General features: G+C 42.2%; 1 pseudogene; it reads left to right on the top strand.

Annotated features, from left to right (window-relative positions):
* Positions 1-378: 378 nt before the first annotated feature.
* On the top strand, positions 379-15,113 carry LOC126481878 (uncharacterized; annotated as a pseudogene).
* Positions 15,114-15,371: the final 258 nt, after the last annotated feature.

Below are 15,371 nucleotides of genomic sequence, written 5' to 3'. Positions count from 1 at the left end.
TGACTGTAGCCATTGTGAAATGTTAATTTCGCGTTGGGAAAATCGGAGCGTCAATAGGAGTTGCACTGTAACGACGTTTTTGGCAGCTAATCAAAGAAAGCCTCAGACTCCATGCTCTTTACACAACGGATTTTCACCGATTCCTTCACTACCAAGTTCCAGAATGATGAAACAGATGCTAGGATTTCGGTATTATCATTCAGCATAGAGTGGCTATTCACCGTTCACACAGAAGACACTATAGCTCAAGAGGCTGTCACGCGAAACACGAACTCCAGGGCCGTTGTGGTTAAGGGAAGGCTTGTGTTAGGTGTTTTCCACGTGTTGTAGTCAGGCCTTTGTAATTTATTAGTAACTAAGTGTAGTTTAAAAAGTGAAATGGCACCCTTCCTCGAGCTGGAGCAGATATTTCACGCTCCGTAGTGTTTTCTTCGTCCTTTGCAAGAAGGAAGAAGAGCCGTAGAGGCAACGAGGAGCTAATAAAGAAGCAGTAATAACTTCCGAAAGAGCCAGTGACTATAAATATCATTATTTAATATCAAGAAGCTCAGTAGGCAGTATAATTGAAGTTTAATGGACATATCTAAAAATGGCAGTCACGGAAGTTGGAAAGAGAACCATAGGAACAAAGAAGATAGCTTTGAAGAAACCGTGGATAACAGAAGAGATCCTCAGGTGATCAATGAAAGACGGAAGTACAAAAATGTTCAGGGAAATTCAGGAATACAGAAATACAAGCCACTCTGGAATGAAATAAATCGGAAGCGCAGGAAAACTAAGACGTAATTTCTCCATGAAAAGATGAAGACGTCGAAATAGAAGTGATTGTCCGAAGGACTGACTCAGCATATATTAAAGCCAATCAACTTTCGGTGAAATTAAAAGCAATGGTGGTAACATTAAGAGCGCAGAGTGCAAAGGAAAGAGGGGATAGGTGGAAAGAGTACATTGAAGTCCTCTATGAGGGAGAAGATTTGTCTGATGTGACAGAAGAAAGAACAGGAGTCAATTTAGAAGAGATAAGGGGTCCAGTTTTAGAATCAGAATTTAATAGAGCTTTGGAGGACTTAAGATCGAATCAGGCAGAACGGACAGATAATATTCCATTAGAATTTATAAATCATTGGGGGAAGTGCAACAAAACGACTATTCACGCTGGTGTGAAGAATGTATGAGTCTGGCGACATACTATCTGACTTTCGGAAAAATATCATCCACACAATTTCGAAAACTGCAATGGTTGACAAGTGGAGAATTATTGCATAATCAGCATCCAATTTGCTTACAAGAATAATGTACAGAAGAATGAAAAAGAAAAATGAGGACTTGTTAGATGACTGTCAGTTTTACTTGAGGAAAGATAAAGGGAAAGGTAAAAGCAACAGAGAGGCAATCTGACGTTGCGGGTGATAATGGAAGCAAGACCAAAAGAAAATCAAGACGCGTTCAGAGGATTTGTCTACCTGGAAAAAGCGTTCGATAATGTAAAATGGTGCAAGATGTTCGAAATTCTGAGAAAAATAGGGATAAGCTATAGGGTGAGACGGATAATGTACAACATTACAAGATCCAAGAGGGAATAATAAGAGTGGACCAAGAACGAAGTGTCGTATTAAAAAGGGTATAAGACAAGGATTTAGCCTTCCGCCCATACTTTTCAATCTGTACATCGAGGACGTAGGTATGGAAGTAAAAGAAAGGTTCAGTAGTGGAATTAAAATTCAAGGCGAAATGATATCAATGATACGATTCGCTGATGACATTGCTCTCCGGAGAGAAAGTGAAGAAGGATTACTGGATCTCGTGATCTTCTATAAGAAATGAGAACAACGAGAAACTTAACATCAGGGTTGATGGTCACGAAGTTAAGGAATTCTACTAGATAGGCAGCAAAGTAACCAATGTCGGACCGAACAAGGAGGACATCAAAAGCAGACTAGCAATGGCAAAAAGGGCAATCCTGGTCAAGAGAAGTCTACTAGTATCAAACAAAGGCCTTAATTTGTGCCGGCCGGAGTGGCCGAGCGGTTCTAGGCGCTTCAGTCTGGCGGTGGCGTGTTTGTTGCTGTTAGAAGTAGTTTAACTTGTCGCGAAATTGAAGTAGATACTTCGTGTGAGTTAGTATGGGCAACCGGATTAAAATAATGATTCGATCCTTTTACCCAGGTCAGGTGATACAGTTGCTGAAAGGTTCAAAGAAAACTTGAGTTTGATTCAAACACGTACACGACTCGTACTATAATAGTTGGTGGTGACTTTAATTTACCTTCGATATGTTGGCGAAAATACGTGTTTAATCCAGGAGGTACGCATAAAATATCATCCGAAATTGTGCTAAACGCATTCTCTGAAAATTATTTCGAGCAGTTAGTTCATGAGCCCACGCGAATAGTAAACGGTTGTGAAAACACACTTGACCTCTTAGCAACAAATAATCCTGAGTTAATAACCAGTATCAAAACCGATACAGGGATTAGTGAACGCAGGGTTGTCGTACCGAGATTGAATATTGTAATCCCCAAATCCTCTAAAAATAAGCGAAAAATATATCTATTCAAAAGAGCAGATAAAAATTCACTTGAAGCCTTCCTGAAAGACAATCTCCCCTCATTCCAAATTAATAATGTAAGTGTAGACCAGATGTGGCTTAAATTCAAAGAAATAGTATCGGCAGCAATTGAGAGGTTTGTACCAAATAAACTAACAAACGACGAAACTGATCCTCCTTGGTACACAAAACGGGTTAGAACACTGTTGCAGAAACAACGAAACAAACATGCCAAATTTAAACAAACGCAAAATCCCCAAGATTGGTGATCCTTTACAGAAGCTCGAAACTTAGCACGGAGTTAAATGCGAGACGCCTATAACAGTTTCCACAACGAAACTTTGTCTCAAAACCTGGCAGAAAATCCAAACAGATTCTGGTCGGATGTGAAGTATATTAGCGGCAAGAAACAATCAATGCCTCCTCTGCGCGATAACAATGGAGATACTATCGAAGACAGTGCTACCAAAGCAGATTTACTAAACACAGCCTTCCGAAGTGCCTTCACAAAAGAAGACGAAGTAAATATTCCAGAATTCGAATCGAGAAGAGCCACCACGTAACGTAGAAGTAAGTATCCTCGGCGTAGTGAAGCAGCTCAAATCACTTAAGGGGAGTACGTACGTCCTATACCCACAGTGTTAAATTTGCAGTATTGATGACCCATTATCTCAGAACCTGAGACAGATAAGAGATCTGAAATTTTTGGGATGTATAGTATCACTCCTTTTCTGATTACTGAACCAGAGAAATAATTAGCTAGTTATGATGTTTTAAATATGTTGTTCAATATTTTCTTTTAAAAGTCCTCTTTTTCTTCCGTAAATAAAAAGCCGCTAGAGGTAGAGATGTTTTGGGAGGTTCAGTAGCTGCAGTATACTAAGTGGTAACATAGTGTAAAATTAGAGATATGTATCTGTAATAATTCCTGAGATAATGGGTCAAATAATTTTAAAAATTTCATTTCTGACAAATCAAGTTCAAACATTTTATTTGATATTAACTCACACATGAAGGCATGCCAGCTTCTAGAAACAGCCAGGCCCATAATCAGCATTATCTGCATCCTGTTCTTGACTATACTGCAATCCTAGAAGCTTCCTTCTTTTCTTGCCTCTTGTTCTTTAGTCATTTCCTTTGCTGCACGCTGGGCTTTCATGATCCTAAGTCGATCCATTCGCTGAAAGGCTTGCAGTGTGTTGGCACCTGGAGTGATACCAAGTTCCTCTAGTACCCTAATTCTTCCCTTTATACCATCATTAAACGTTATCACAGCATCACAAACACCCAAGCGTAGAGTTTTCCTTCCTACAAAGACATTTTTTGGTATGCGGGCCCAAATTACATTACTGAAAGACTCATTCGGGTTTTGTGTTCGACCATGGAGACATTTGGAAAGAAGGTCAGGATGAGCTAATTCTCTATATATAGGTTTAATAGAAGAAAGATTAAGGAAAGGCAAACCTACGTTTCTAGCATTTGTAGACTTAGAGAAAGCTTTTGACAATGTTGACTGGAATACTCTCTTTCAAACTCTAAAGGTGGCAGGGGTAAAATACAGGGAGCGGCAGGCTATTTACAATTTGTACAGAAACCAGATGGCAGTTATAAGAGTCGGGGGACATGAAAGGGAAGCTGTGGTTGAGAAGGGAGTAAGCCAGGGTTGTAGCCTATCCCCGATGTTATTCAATCTGTATATTGAGCAAGCAGTAAAGGAAACAAAAGAAAAATTCGGAGTAGGTATTAAAATCCATGGAGAAGAAATAAAAACTTTGAGGTTCGCCGATGACGTTGTGATTCTGTCAGAGACAGCAAAGGACTTGGAAGAGCAGTTGAATGGAATGGACAGTGTCTTGAAAGGAGGATATAAGATGAACATCAACAAAAGCAAAACGAGGATAATGGAATGTAGTCGAATTAAGTCGGGTGATGCTGAGGGAATTAGATTAGGAAATGAGACACTTAAAGTAGTAAAGGAGTTTTGCTATTTGGGGAGCAAAATAACTGATGATGGTCGAAGTAGAGAGTATATAAAATGTAGACTGGCAATGGCAAGGAAATCGTTTCTGAAGAAGAGAAATTTGTTAACATTGAGTATAGATTTAAGTGTCAGGAAGTCATTTCTGAAAGTATTTGTGTGGAGTGTAGCCATGTATGGAAGTGAAACATGGACGATTAATAGTTTGGACAAGAAGAGAATAGAAGCTTTCGAAATGTGGTGCTACAGAAGAATGCTGAAGATTAGATGGGTAGACCACATAACTAATGAGGAAGTACTGAATAGGATTGGGGAGAAGAGAAGTTTGTGGCACAACTTGACCAGAAGAAGGGATCGGTTGGTAGGACATGTTCTGAGGCATCAAGGGATCACCAATTTAGTATTGGAGGGCAGCGTGGAGGGTAAAAATCATAGAGGGAGACCAAGAGATGAATACACTAAGCAGATTCAGAAGGATGTAGGTTGCAGTAGGTACTGGGAGATGAAGAGGCTTGCACAGGATAGAGTAGCATGGAGAGCTGCATCAAACCAGTCTCAGGACTGAAGACCACAACAACAACAGGTTTAATAGCTTCCATCACTGCAGATGGTAAGCTATTTTTATGCTTAAACTGTTGCTTGCTACCCGCTGCCTGAGCTTTGCAGTACTTGCACCATGAATCAGCATCAGGTGCACAAAGACCATGTATTGGTGGAAGTGGAAGATTTGTGGACGAATGTAGCCCACACTGCTCGTTTCATCCCTTGTAGGTCATGTGTATTGTTTCTTATTGCCATTCCATAATAATGCTGGAGTTGATCAATGTTTTTGTCTGTAAGTCTTCCTTTACCATTTAGAGTCTTTCCATCTGATAACTTCTCTTTACCTTTTGTCTGCTTCAATTTTCGGAGACGTTTTCCCATCCGTTTTTGAACGTGGTCCACACATTCAATCTTAACAATGTGCTTATTACCATAAGGTTGGCTTTCCACTATTGATTTGTAAGCTTTTGAATCACCGTCCCCCAAGTACTCAGTGTAACACACACCTCTCTCCTGTTGTGAACGTCTGAACATAGAAACAGCTGCAGTAGCCTCCATACCCCCACTTGTACCCTCATAATTCTTAGCACGATTTGTTTTATGGCTTTCACTTGTTTCATCAACTTATTTACACTGATGACAGTATTTAGTTAGCACTTCAATGCCTAAAGCTTTACTTGTGTCAACACTAGTGACAGTTGCAACTGCATTTTTTGATGTGTGACTTCTCTTCTACCATGTGCCATCAACTGCCACAGATAAGTCTGTTGTGTTATTTAATTCTACTGCTTCTTTAGCAGCAGCTTTCATAGAAGCAACAGCAACAGATTTGACACATTCACCAATTACTTCTGTGTAGGCCTACTTACTTGATCTGGTTGGTGGGTTTAGCAAGTTCAGCGTTGCACATAATACTTCAGCTGCAGTCAATCCTTTCCCAATGCACCTCATTCCATACAGGAATCTAACATTGCTCTCAAACAAGTCATTCTTGCACTTTTCAGAATTCCAAAATGATGTCGAGAGCCTACAAACATCGCACTGAATAACAAGTTTGTTAGCCAGTCCAGTCCTTGTAGATGGGTCCTCAGAGATGCTAATTTGCCCACCACAAACCTTACACGACAGAGCATCTTGCAAAACTTGTCCTAACACACTCAAATATAAAAGAACATAACCTAAACTATTGTATCTTTGCCAATAAATAAATCCTCATGGTCTCCAAGTTTCCTCTTCGAAGCACTAGTAGGCGTGTCCTTATCACGGGTCTGTGAAAAATCTATTTCAGGATCAACACTGGATTCAGATTTTGTGATATGCTGATTTCCATGGAAACGTCGCTTCTTAAAACAACCCTTTCTTTTCGTCATGTTGAAAAGAGGTATAAGAGCATATAACAACACACCAAATCACTATGTTTTCAGCTCAAAGCTTATGAAACACGACAACGAAAAAGTAAATAAACAAAATGCATTTGCTATACCGCCATTTCTGTTTACAGAGTGCATGCAACCTCTTAACACGAACATTAACACGATTTCAAGGAATAAATAGCTGAAAACCACAGCCTTCTAGATTGAATAGTTCAAGAGATAGAGATACTTAGGCAAGTCAGTGCGGAACGACCGGATAATTTTACACACGCACTATTAACTTTAAAATGATAAAAACTACACTTCCAATTAGAATTTTTCGACAAATAATGCATCAAATTATTCAGGAGAGATCAAATTTAATAAGAGATAATAATACGAAAATGTCACTTTTTGACCAATTCCGCCATATGTACTCCCCTTAATAAAAGCAAGTCTTCTGGTTCAGACTGTATACCAATTAGGTTTCTTTCGGAGTATGCTGATGCTTTAGCTCCATACTTAACAATCATGTACAACCGTTCACTCGACGAAAGATCCGTACCCAAAGACTGGAAAGCTGCACAGGTCACACCAATATTCAAGAAAGGTAGTAGGATTAATCCACTAAATTGCAGGCCCATATCCTTAACGTCGATATGCAGCAGGATTTTAGAACATATATTGTGAGTGATTTCAGGCGTTCCCCAAGGTAGTGTTAAAGGCCCTTTGCTGTTCTTTATCTATATAAACGATTTGGGAGACAATCTGAGCAGCCGTCTTCGGTTGTTTGCAGATGACGCTGTCGTTAATCGACTAATAAAGTCGTCAGAAGATCAAAACAAATTGCAAAACGATTTATAAAAAATATCTGAATGGTGCGAAAAGTGACAGCTGACCCCAAATAACGAAAAGTGTGAGGTCATCCACATGAGTGCTAAAAGGAACTCGTTAAACTTCGGTTACACGATAGCTAAAAGCCGTAAATTCAACTAAATACCTAGGTATTACAATTACGAACAACTTCAATAGGAAAGAACACATAAAAAATGTTGTGGGGAAGGCTAACCAAAGGCTGCGTTTTATTAGCAGCACACTTAGAAAATGTAACAGACCTACTAAGGAGACTGTCTACACTACACTTGTCCGTCCTCTTTTAGAGTACTGCTGCGCGTTGTGAGATCCTTACCAGGTATGACTGAAGGAGTACATCGAAAAAGTTCAAAGAAAGGCAGCACGTTTTGTCGCGAAATATGGGAGAGATTGTCAGAGAAATGATACAGGATTTGGGCTGGAAATCATTAAAAGAAAGGCGGTTTTCGTTGCGACGTAATCTTCTCACGAAATTCCAATCACCAACTTTCTCCTCCGAATGCGACAATATTTTGTTGGCACCGACCTACATAGGGCGGAACGATCACCATGATAAAATAAGAGAAATCAGAGCTCGTACGGAAAGATGTAGGTATTAATTCTTTCCTTGCGTTATACGAGATTGGAATAATAGAGAATTGTGAAGGTGGTTCGATGAACCCTCTGCCAGGCACTTAAATGTGATTTGCAGAGTATCCATGTAGGTGTAGATGCAGATACTTGGGAAGGTAGAATCTCAATGGTTATCCTTAATTTACTTCCCCTCATTGTGGGTTCACGACGAGTTTAAATGATAAATGTTTGATTTTTTGCAGGAAGGACGAGTCGGCGATAGAAATCCACACGTACTGGCATGAAGGACTCTGCAATGAGAAGATCTGAAACCGCTCCAGTCGCTGAATTTTGCCGCTTCCCAAGAACTACTACCGCTTACCGGAGACGTATCGATGATATTAGTGATATTTCCCTCCAGGATCGACCACAGTCAGAGGCAGAAATATTTGAGTGGAGCGAGAGAGCCCAACACTGTTCGTCCACTGTTACAGGCCAGACCAAGTCCTAGAAATATTGGGTTTAATAAAGATGTTGAAAATTAACCCTCATCATTTCAGCGCTAAAGCTCAACAGCTAATCCACGAGCTCCTGGCTGAGTGCACTCATGCTGAGAGGGAGTATTTTTTGCAATAATATCATGGTGCCGGCGAGTGAGGGCTAGCAAATATTCTTGGGCACCGGTGGACAAGATAATGATGTTTTTTTTAAAAATATTTTTATTTACACGTCAAGTTCCGTAGAGCCAAATTGAGGAGCAAATCTCCAAGGTCTTGGAACGTGTGAGTACATGAAATTACAACATAAAAGTAATAAGATATAAAAATAAATGCTTATGAACCCAAAAAAAGTCAGTCCATAAGTTTAAGGAAACGCAGTCAATAATACAAAAAGAATCAGCTTAATTTTTCAAGGAACTCCTCAACAGAATAGAAGGAGTGACCCATGAGGAATCTCTTCATTTTCGATTTGAAATCCGGTGGATTACTGATAAGATTTTTGAGTTCGAGTGGTAGATTATTGAAAATGGATGCAGCATTGTACTGCACACCTTACTGCACAAGGGTTAAGTAAGTCCGATCCAAATGCAGGTTTGATTTTTGCCGAGAATTAACTGAGTGAAAGCTGCTTATTCTTGGGAATAAACTAATATTGGTAACAAGAAACGACAATAAGGAATATACACATTGAGAGACCAATGTCAAAACACCCAGACTCGTGAACAGAGGTCGACAACAGGTTGCCCGAAACGCCCGTTTCCGAGCCAAAAATATCCTTTTAGAATGGGAAGAGTAACCCCAAAATGTAATACGACATAAGCGAATGAAAATAAGCGAAGTAGACTAATTTTCGTGTCGAACGATCGCTCACTTCCGATACCGTTCGAATAGTAAAAATGGCAGTATTAAGTCTTTGAACAAGATCCTGAGAGTGGGCTTTCCACGACAGTTTACTAGCTATCCGAACACCTAGAAATTTGAACTGTTTAGTTTCACTAATCATTTGGTGAAATTAAAACGTCAGGTTTTGTTGAATTGTGTGTTAGAAACTGTAGAAACTGAATCTTACTGTGATTTAGCGTTAGTTTATTTTCTACAAGCCATGAACATAGATCATGAACTGCACTACCTGAAACCGAACCAATGTTGCACACAACATCCTTTCCTACCAAACTAGTGTCATCAGCGAACAGAAATATTTTAGAGTTACTTATAATAGTAGAGGACATATCATTTATATGAGGGTTTTTCGGAAAGTAAGGAACGATCGGTCGCGAAATGGAGACCACACTGAAAATCTTGCACATTTAGCTAAACCTTCCAGAAACTTCTCTACATAGTCGCCGCTTCGACTGAGACATTTGTTGGAGCGTTATACCAAATTACCAACACCATCGTCATAATGGCAGCCGCCCGTGCTTTCCGATAATTCTCTACGATGGTCTATAGCGCGTAGCCTGCGCCCAAGTGTTGTCCTCGTATACAGCGTTTCATGTGAACAGAGATGATACTCAGGACGAGCCAGTTAGGGCCGTGTTGTGCTGAACGAACACTTCCCATCCAAAAGGCTGCAGGAGAGTCCACACTGCCCCTTCAGAGTGCGTCTGAGAATATTGTCATAAAGAAGGAAGTGCGTGGCAGTTGTATTAGGTGGGCTGCATTCATTAAGGCGAGGCCTCTCAATGGACGCTCCTACTTGGCGGGAGACATCGTTGTTCTGGGCACCTTTACTCTCTCACAGTGCGCTCATAACTGAAAAGAAAAGAGCGTCTTGATGCCGGTCATACTAGAGACACTGCCCAAAACGTATGTGAAAAGCCTCATCAGATTTTCACAATGGTTTCCATTTCGTGTCCGATCGTTCCTCACTTTCCGAATAACCCTCATATAAATAAGAAAGAGGAGTGGCCCTAACTCTGATCCCTGGGGCACCCCCCCCCCCCCCCTACTTGACTGTACCCCACTCAAACCCCACAACACAGCCATTATCAACATTGTGAATAACAACCTTTCGCTGTCTGTTGCTGAAGTAAGAGGTGAGCCAATTGTGAGCTGATCCCCATACTCTGTTATGGTTCAACTTCTGGAGCAATATTTTGTGATCAACACAATCAAATGCCATAGGTAAATCAAAAAATATGCCCAACGTTCTAAGCCTTTTGTTTAACCCATCCAGTACCTTACAGAGAAAAGAGGATATGGCATTTTCAGTTGTTAAACGACTTCTGAAGCCGAACTGTACATTTGATAGCAAATCGTGTGATATAAAATGATCAATTATCCTTACATAAACAGCATTTTCAATAGCTTTAACAGGTCTAAAATTATCTACATCATCCCTTTCTCCCTTTTTATAAAGCGACTTTACTACTGAGTACTTTAATCGTTCAGGAAACTGACCATTCCTAAAGGAAAAATTACAAATATGGCTAAATCGGGTTCTAAAATGTGCAGCACAGTACTTTATTATTCTGCTAGGCACTCCATCATAACCATGAGAGTCCTTGGTCTTCAGTGATTCAATTATTGACTCAATCTCCCACTTGCCTGTATCACAAAGGAGTATCTCATCATCTCGGAAAGGCATTTGCTAAGAAAGTTATACAGTTCCCTGTAGAAACTAAATTTTTATTTAATTCCCCAGCAATGCTTAGAAAATGATTTTTATATATCTGATTTGACAGTAACAGAAATATTTTTACTACGAACTGACTTTATATCGTCGACCTTGTGCTGCTGACCGGACACTTTTAATTTCATCCTGTGAATTAGCTATTCTATCTGCATACCACTTACTCTTCGCCTTCCTAATAACATTTTAAGCACCTTACAATACTGTTTGTAATGGGCTACTGTAGCTTGATTGTTACTAACATTTTGATACAATTCCTGCTTTGTTCTACATGACATCCTTACCTCACTAGTCAGCCACCTGGGCTGCCTATTACTGCTATTACCCCAGTTAGAACGTTCTAATGGAAAGCAACTCTCAAAGAGCGTGAGAAATATGTTAAGGAAAGCATTATATTTATCATCTATGTTATTGGCACTATAAACATGCTGCCATTCTTGTTCCTTGACAAGGTTTAAAAAACACTCTATTGCTGTTGGATTAACTTTCCTACATAGTTTGTAATTAAATTTGACATTTGTTTGAGTACTAAAGCCTTTTAGTGTTGAAATTTGAGCATGATGGTCTGAAAGGCCATTGACCCTTTTACGAACAGAAAGCCCATCTATTAAGAAGAATGAATAAAAATATTGTCTATGGCTGTGCTATTGTTCCCCTGCACCCTAGTTGGAAAAAATACAGTCTGCAGCAGATCATATGAATTTATGAGATCTACTAACATCCTTTTTCTTGCAACATTATATACAAAATTTATATTGAAGTCACCACATGTAATTAATTTCTGGTACTTCCTACGAAGTGAATCAAGAACCCTCTCTAGCTTGAGCAGAAGCGCTCTGAAGTCAAGAGTTAGGGGATCTATAAACAACAACAGTGAGAAGTTTAATATCACTAAATTCAACTGCCCCTGCACAACATTCAAATATCTGTTTAGTTCGGTGCCGTGATACGTCTATGGGCTCAAATGGAATAACCACTCTCCCAACCCTCGAGGAACTCCTTGAAAAACAGCCAGCCAGTCCTATCGTGGTAAAGGAAGCCACTGGGATGGGGCTCGGTTTGGAAGGATAGCTGGTAGTGTATCTTATGAACTGCGCACGCACTACACGATACAGTCAGATTAATGTGATCACCGCCATGTTAGAAATCAACGTACAATAACCACTCGCAGATGGCAGGTGGCCGCAATGGCAGTGGAGGGTACATAAAGCGTATCGGGATGGAATACGGAAAACAGTGAAATCGTTGTTGTAGCGCAGAATCGGAGCGTTTTATCTGACTCGGAAAACTGAATGATCATTGGCTTTCCGGCGAGGATGGAAACATTTCAAAAACAGTTACGTTTGGAAACTTCTCGCGTGCGACAGTGGTTAAAATATACCGTGGTTGACAGAATGACGCTGTAAAAAACCGGTGCTAAGGCAACATTGGTTCACCACGGATCGTAGATGACAGAGGTGAACGACGGTTGCGGAGACATGTGCAGGCAAACAGACGTCCAACTGTTGAGCAACTGTCCGCCCAGGTGAACCAAGGGGCTAGCAACAGTGTCTCCTCAGCGACCGTTCAGGACACGTTGGTGCGTATGAGTCTCCACAGCAGGCGCCTGGCTCATGCACCCACGCTGACTGCTGTTCATCGGAAAGCTGAAAATTTCACGCCGTTATTGCAACTGGACGTCCACTGAGTGTCGACAGGGGGCCTTCTCACATGAATCACGTTTTATGCTGCATCGGACAGATGGCAGTTGATGTGTAAGGCATGAAACGTCCTGCAACGAACATCGGAAGAGTCAAGGAAGAGGAGCGTATTATGGTCTGGGGAATGGTTTTGTGGAATTCCCTGGGTGGTCAGGTCATTCTAGAAGGCACAATGGATCAACACAACTATGTATCTATTCTTGGGGACCGTGTCCATCACTACATGCGATTTGTTTTTCCTCGGTGCGATGGTATTTACCAATAGGACAAAGTAATATGTCGCGCAGCTCGGAGTGTACGAGTGTGGCTCGAGGAGCACCACGACAAGTTTACCGTACTCCCACGGCCACCAACCTCCGCGGATTTAAAGGCAATCGAGATCGGGCTGTTCACGCCATGGTTCCTCAGCAGAGAAACCTAGCGCAGCTGGCCACGGGACTGGAGTCGGCATGACTGCACACCCTTTCGGTACCTTCCAGAATCCCACTGGATCTTTTTCCTGCACGTCTCGCAGCAGTATGCGCTGCAAAAAGTGATTGTTCAGGCTTTTGACAGGTGGTCACATTAATTTGGCTAGACACAGTATATAAATAGGAACCATGATTAGGAGACAAGTTGCTAGTTGCTTATAACGGAGACTTCAAAAATAGTGCCATAATTACAGGCAATGTTTATGAACCTCAAGCTTTGAGAACATATACACTCCTGGAAATGGAAAAAAGAACACATTGACACCGGTGTGTCAGACCCACCATACTTGCTCCGGACACTGCGAGAGGGCTGTACAAGCAATGATCACACGCACGGCACAGCGGACACACCAGGAACCGCGGTGTTGGCCGTCGAATGGCGCTAGCTGCGCAGCATTTGTGCACCGCCGCCGTCAGTGTCAGCCAGTTTGCCGTGGCATACGGAGCTCCATCGCAGTCTTTAACACTGGTAGCATGCCGCGACAGCGTGGACGTGAACCGTATGTGCAGTTGACGGACTTTGAGCGAGGGCGTATAGTGGGCATGCGGGAGGCCGGGTGGACGTACCGCCGAATTGCTCAACACGTGGGGCGTGAGGTCTCCACAGTACATCGATGTTGTCGCCAGTGGTCGGCGGAAGGTGCACGTGCCCGTCGACCTGGGACCGGACCGCAGCGACGCACAGATGCACGCCAAGACCGTAGGATCCTACGCAGTGCCGTAGGGGACCGCACCGCCACTTCCCAGCAAATTAGGGATACTGTTGCTCCTGGGGTATCGGCGAGGACCATTCGCAACCGTCTCCATGAAGCTGGGCTACGGTCCCGCACACCGTTAGGCCGTCTTCCGCTCACGCCCCAACATCGTGCAGCCCGCCTCCAGTGGTGTCGCGACAGGAGTGAATGGAGGGACGGATGGAGACGTGTCGTCTTCAGCGATGAGAGTCGCTTCTGCCTTGGTGCCAATGATGGTCGTATGCGTGTTTGGCGCCGTGCAGGTGAGCGCCACAATCAGGACTGCATACGACCGAGGCACACAGGGCCAACACCCGGCATCATGGTGTGGGGAGCGATCTCCTACACTGGCCGTACACCACTGGTGATCGTCGAGGGGACACTGAATAGTGCACGGTACATCCAAACCGTCATCGAACCCATCGTTCTACCATTCCTAGACCGGCAAGGGAACTTGCTGTTCCAACAGGACAATGCACGTCCGCATGTATCCCGTGACACCCAACGTGCTCTAGAAGGTGTAAGTCAACTACCCTGGCCAGCAAGATCTCCGGATCTGTCCCCCACTGAGCATGTTTGGGACTGGATGAAGCGTCGTCTCACGCGGTCTGCACGTCCAGCACGAACGCTGGTCCAACTGAGGCGCCAGGTGGAAATGGCATGGCAAGCCGTTCCACAGGACTACATCCAGCATCTCTACGATCGTCTCCATGGGAGAATAGCAGCCTGCATTGCTGCGAAAGGTGGATATACACTGTACTAGTGCCGACATTGTGCATACTCTGTTGCCTGTGTCTATGTGCCTGTGGTTCTGTCAGTGTGATCATGTGATGTATCTGACCCCAGGAATGTGTCAATAAAGTTTCCCCTTCCTGGGACAATGAATTCACGGTGTTCTTATTTCAATTTCCAGGAGTGTATTTAAAAGGAAAATAAAAAGAATCTGGAAATGAGTCACAGCAAATACGTATTATAATCGATCACTACTTCCATGGCTGGGTCTCAGAGTTGATACCGTGATATCTAAAGATAATGTTGTAAGCAAACTGTGGGAAATAAAATCACAGGTAGCAGGCAGGAAAATAAATGCTTGAGGTATATGCGAATGTTTACCTTACATGAATAAAGATGCAAAGTAAAATGTAAACGTTAAGGACAAGATCAGCTAGCTATGGTTTTGTTGAACCTGCCAGCTTGAGATTTCAGGGTTTATTGTACTAGTCTACATTAAATGATTATGATCTTGAATCCATTTCGTTGTGCTCTTCATATACCTATGTGGTTCTTTTCCTCGCCTTGGTTGCTGTAATAGCTTTCTTGCTCTAGCACTTTCTGATGGTTGCGTACAGGTAGATTTTGTGACGGCACTGGTATTTTCTTCAAGGCAGGCTTCTTGGTGCAAAATGGTTCAATTAGGTCTGAGCACTATGGGACTTAACATCTGAGGTCATCAGTCCCCTAGACTTAGCACTACTTTAACTAACTTAAG

This window comes from Schistocerca serialis, chromosome 5 (genome assembly GCF_023864345.2).
Source record: "Schistocerca serialis cubense isolate TAMUIC-IGC-003099 chromosome 5, iqSchSeri2.2, whole genome shotgun sequence".
Lineage (NCBI taxonomy): Eukaryota > Metazoa > Arthropoda > Insecta > Orthoptera > Acrididae > Schistocerca > Schistocerca serialis.
The sequence above is the reverse complement of the archived record's forward strand: the minus strand, read 5'-3'. Positions and strand labels throughout refer to the sequence as shown.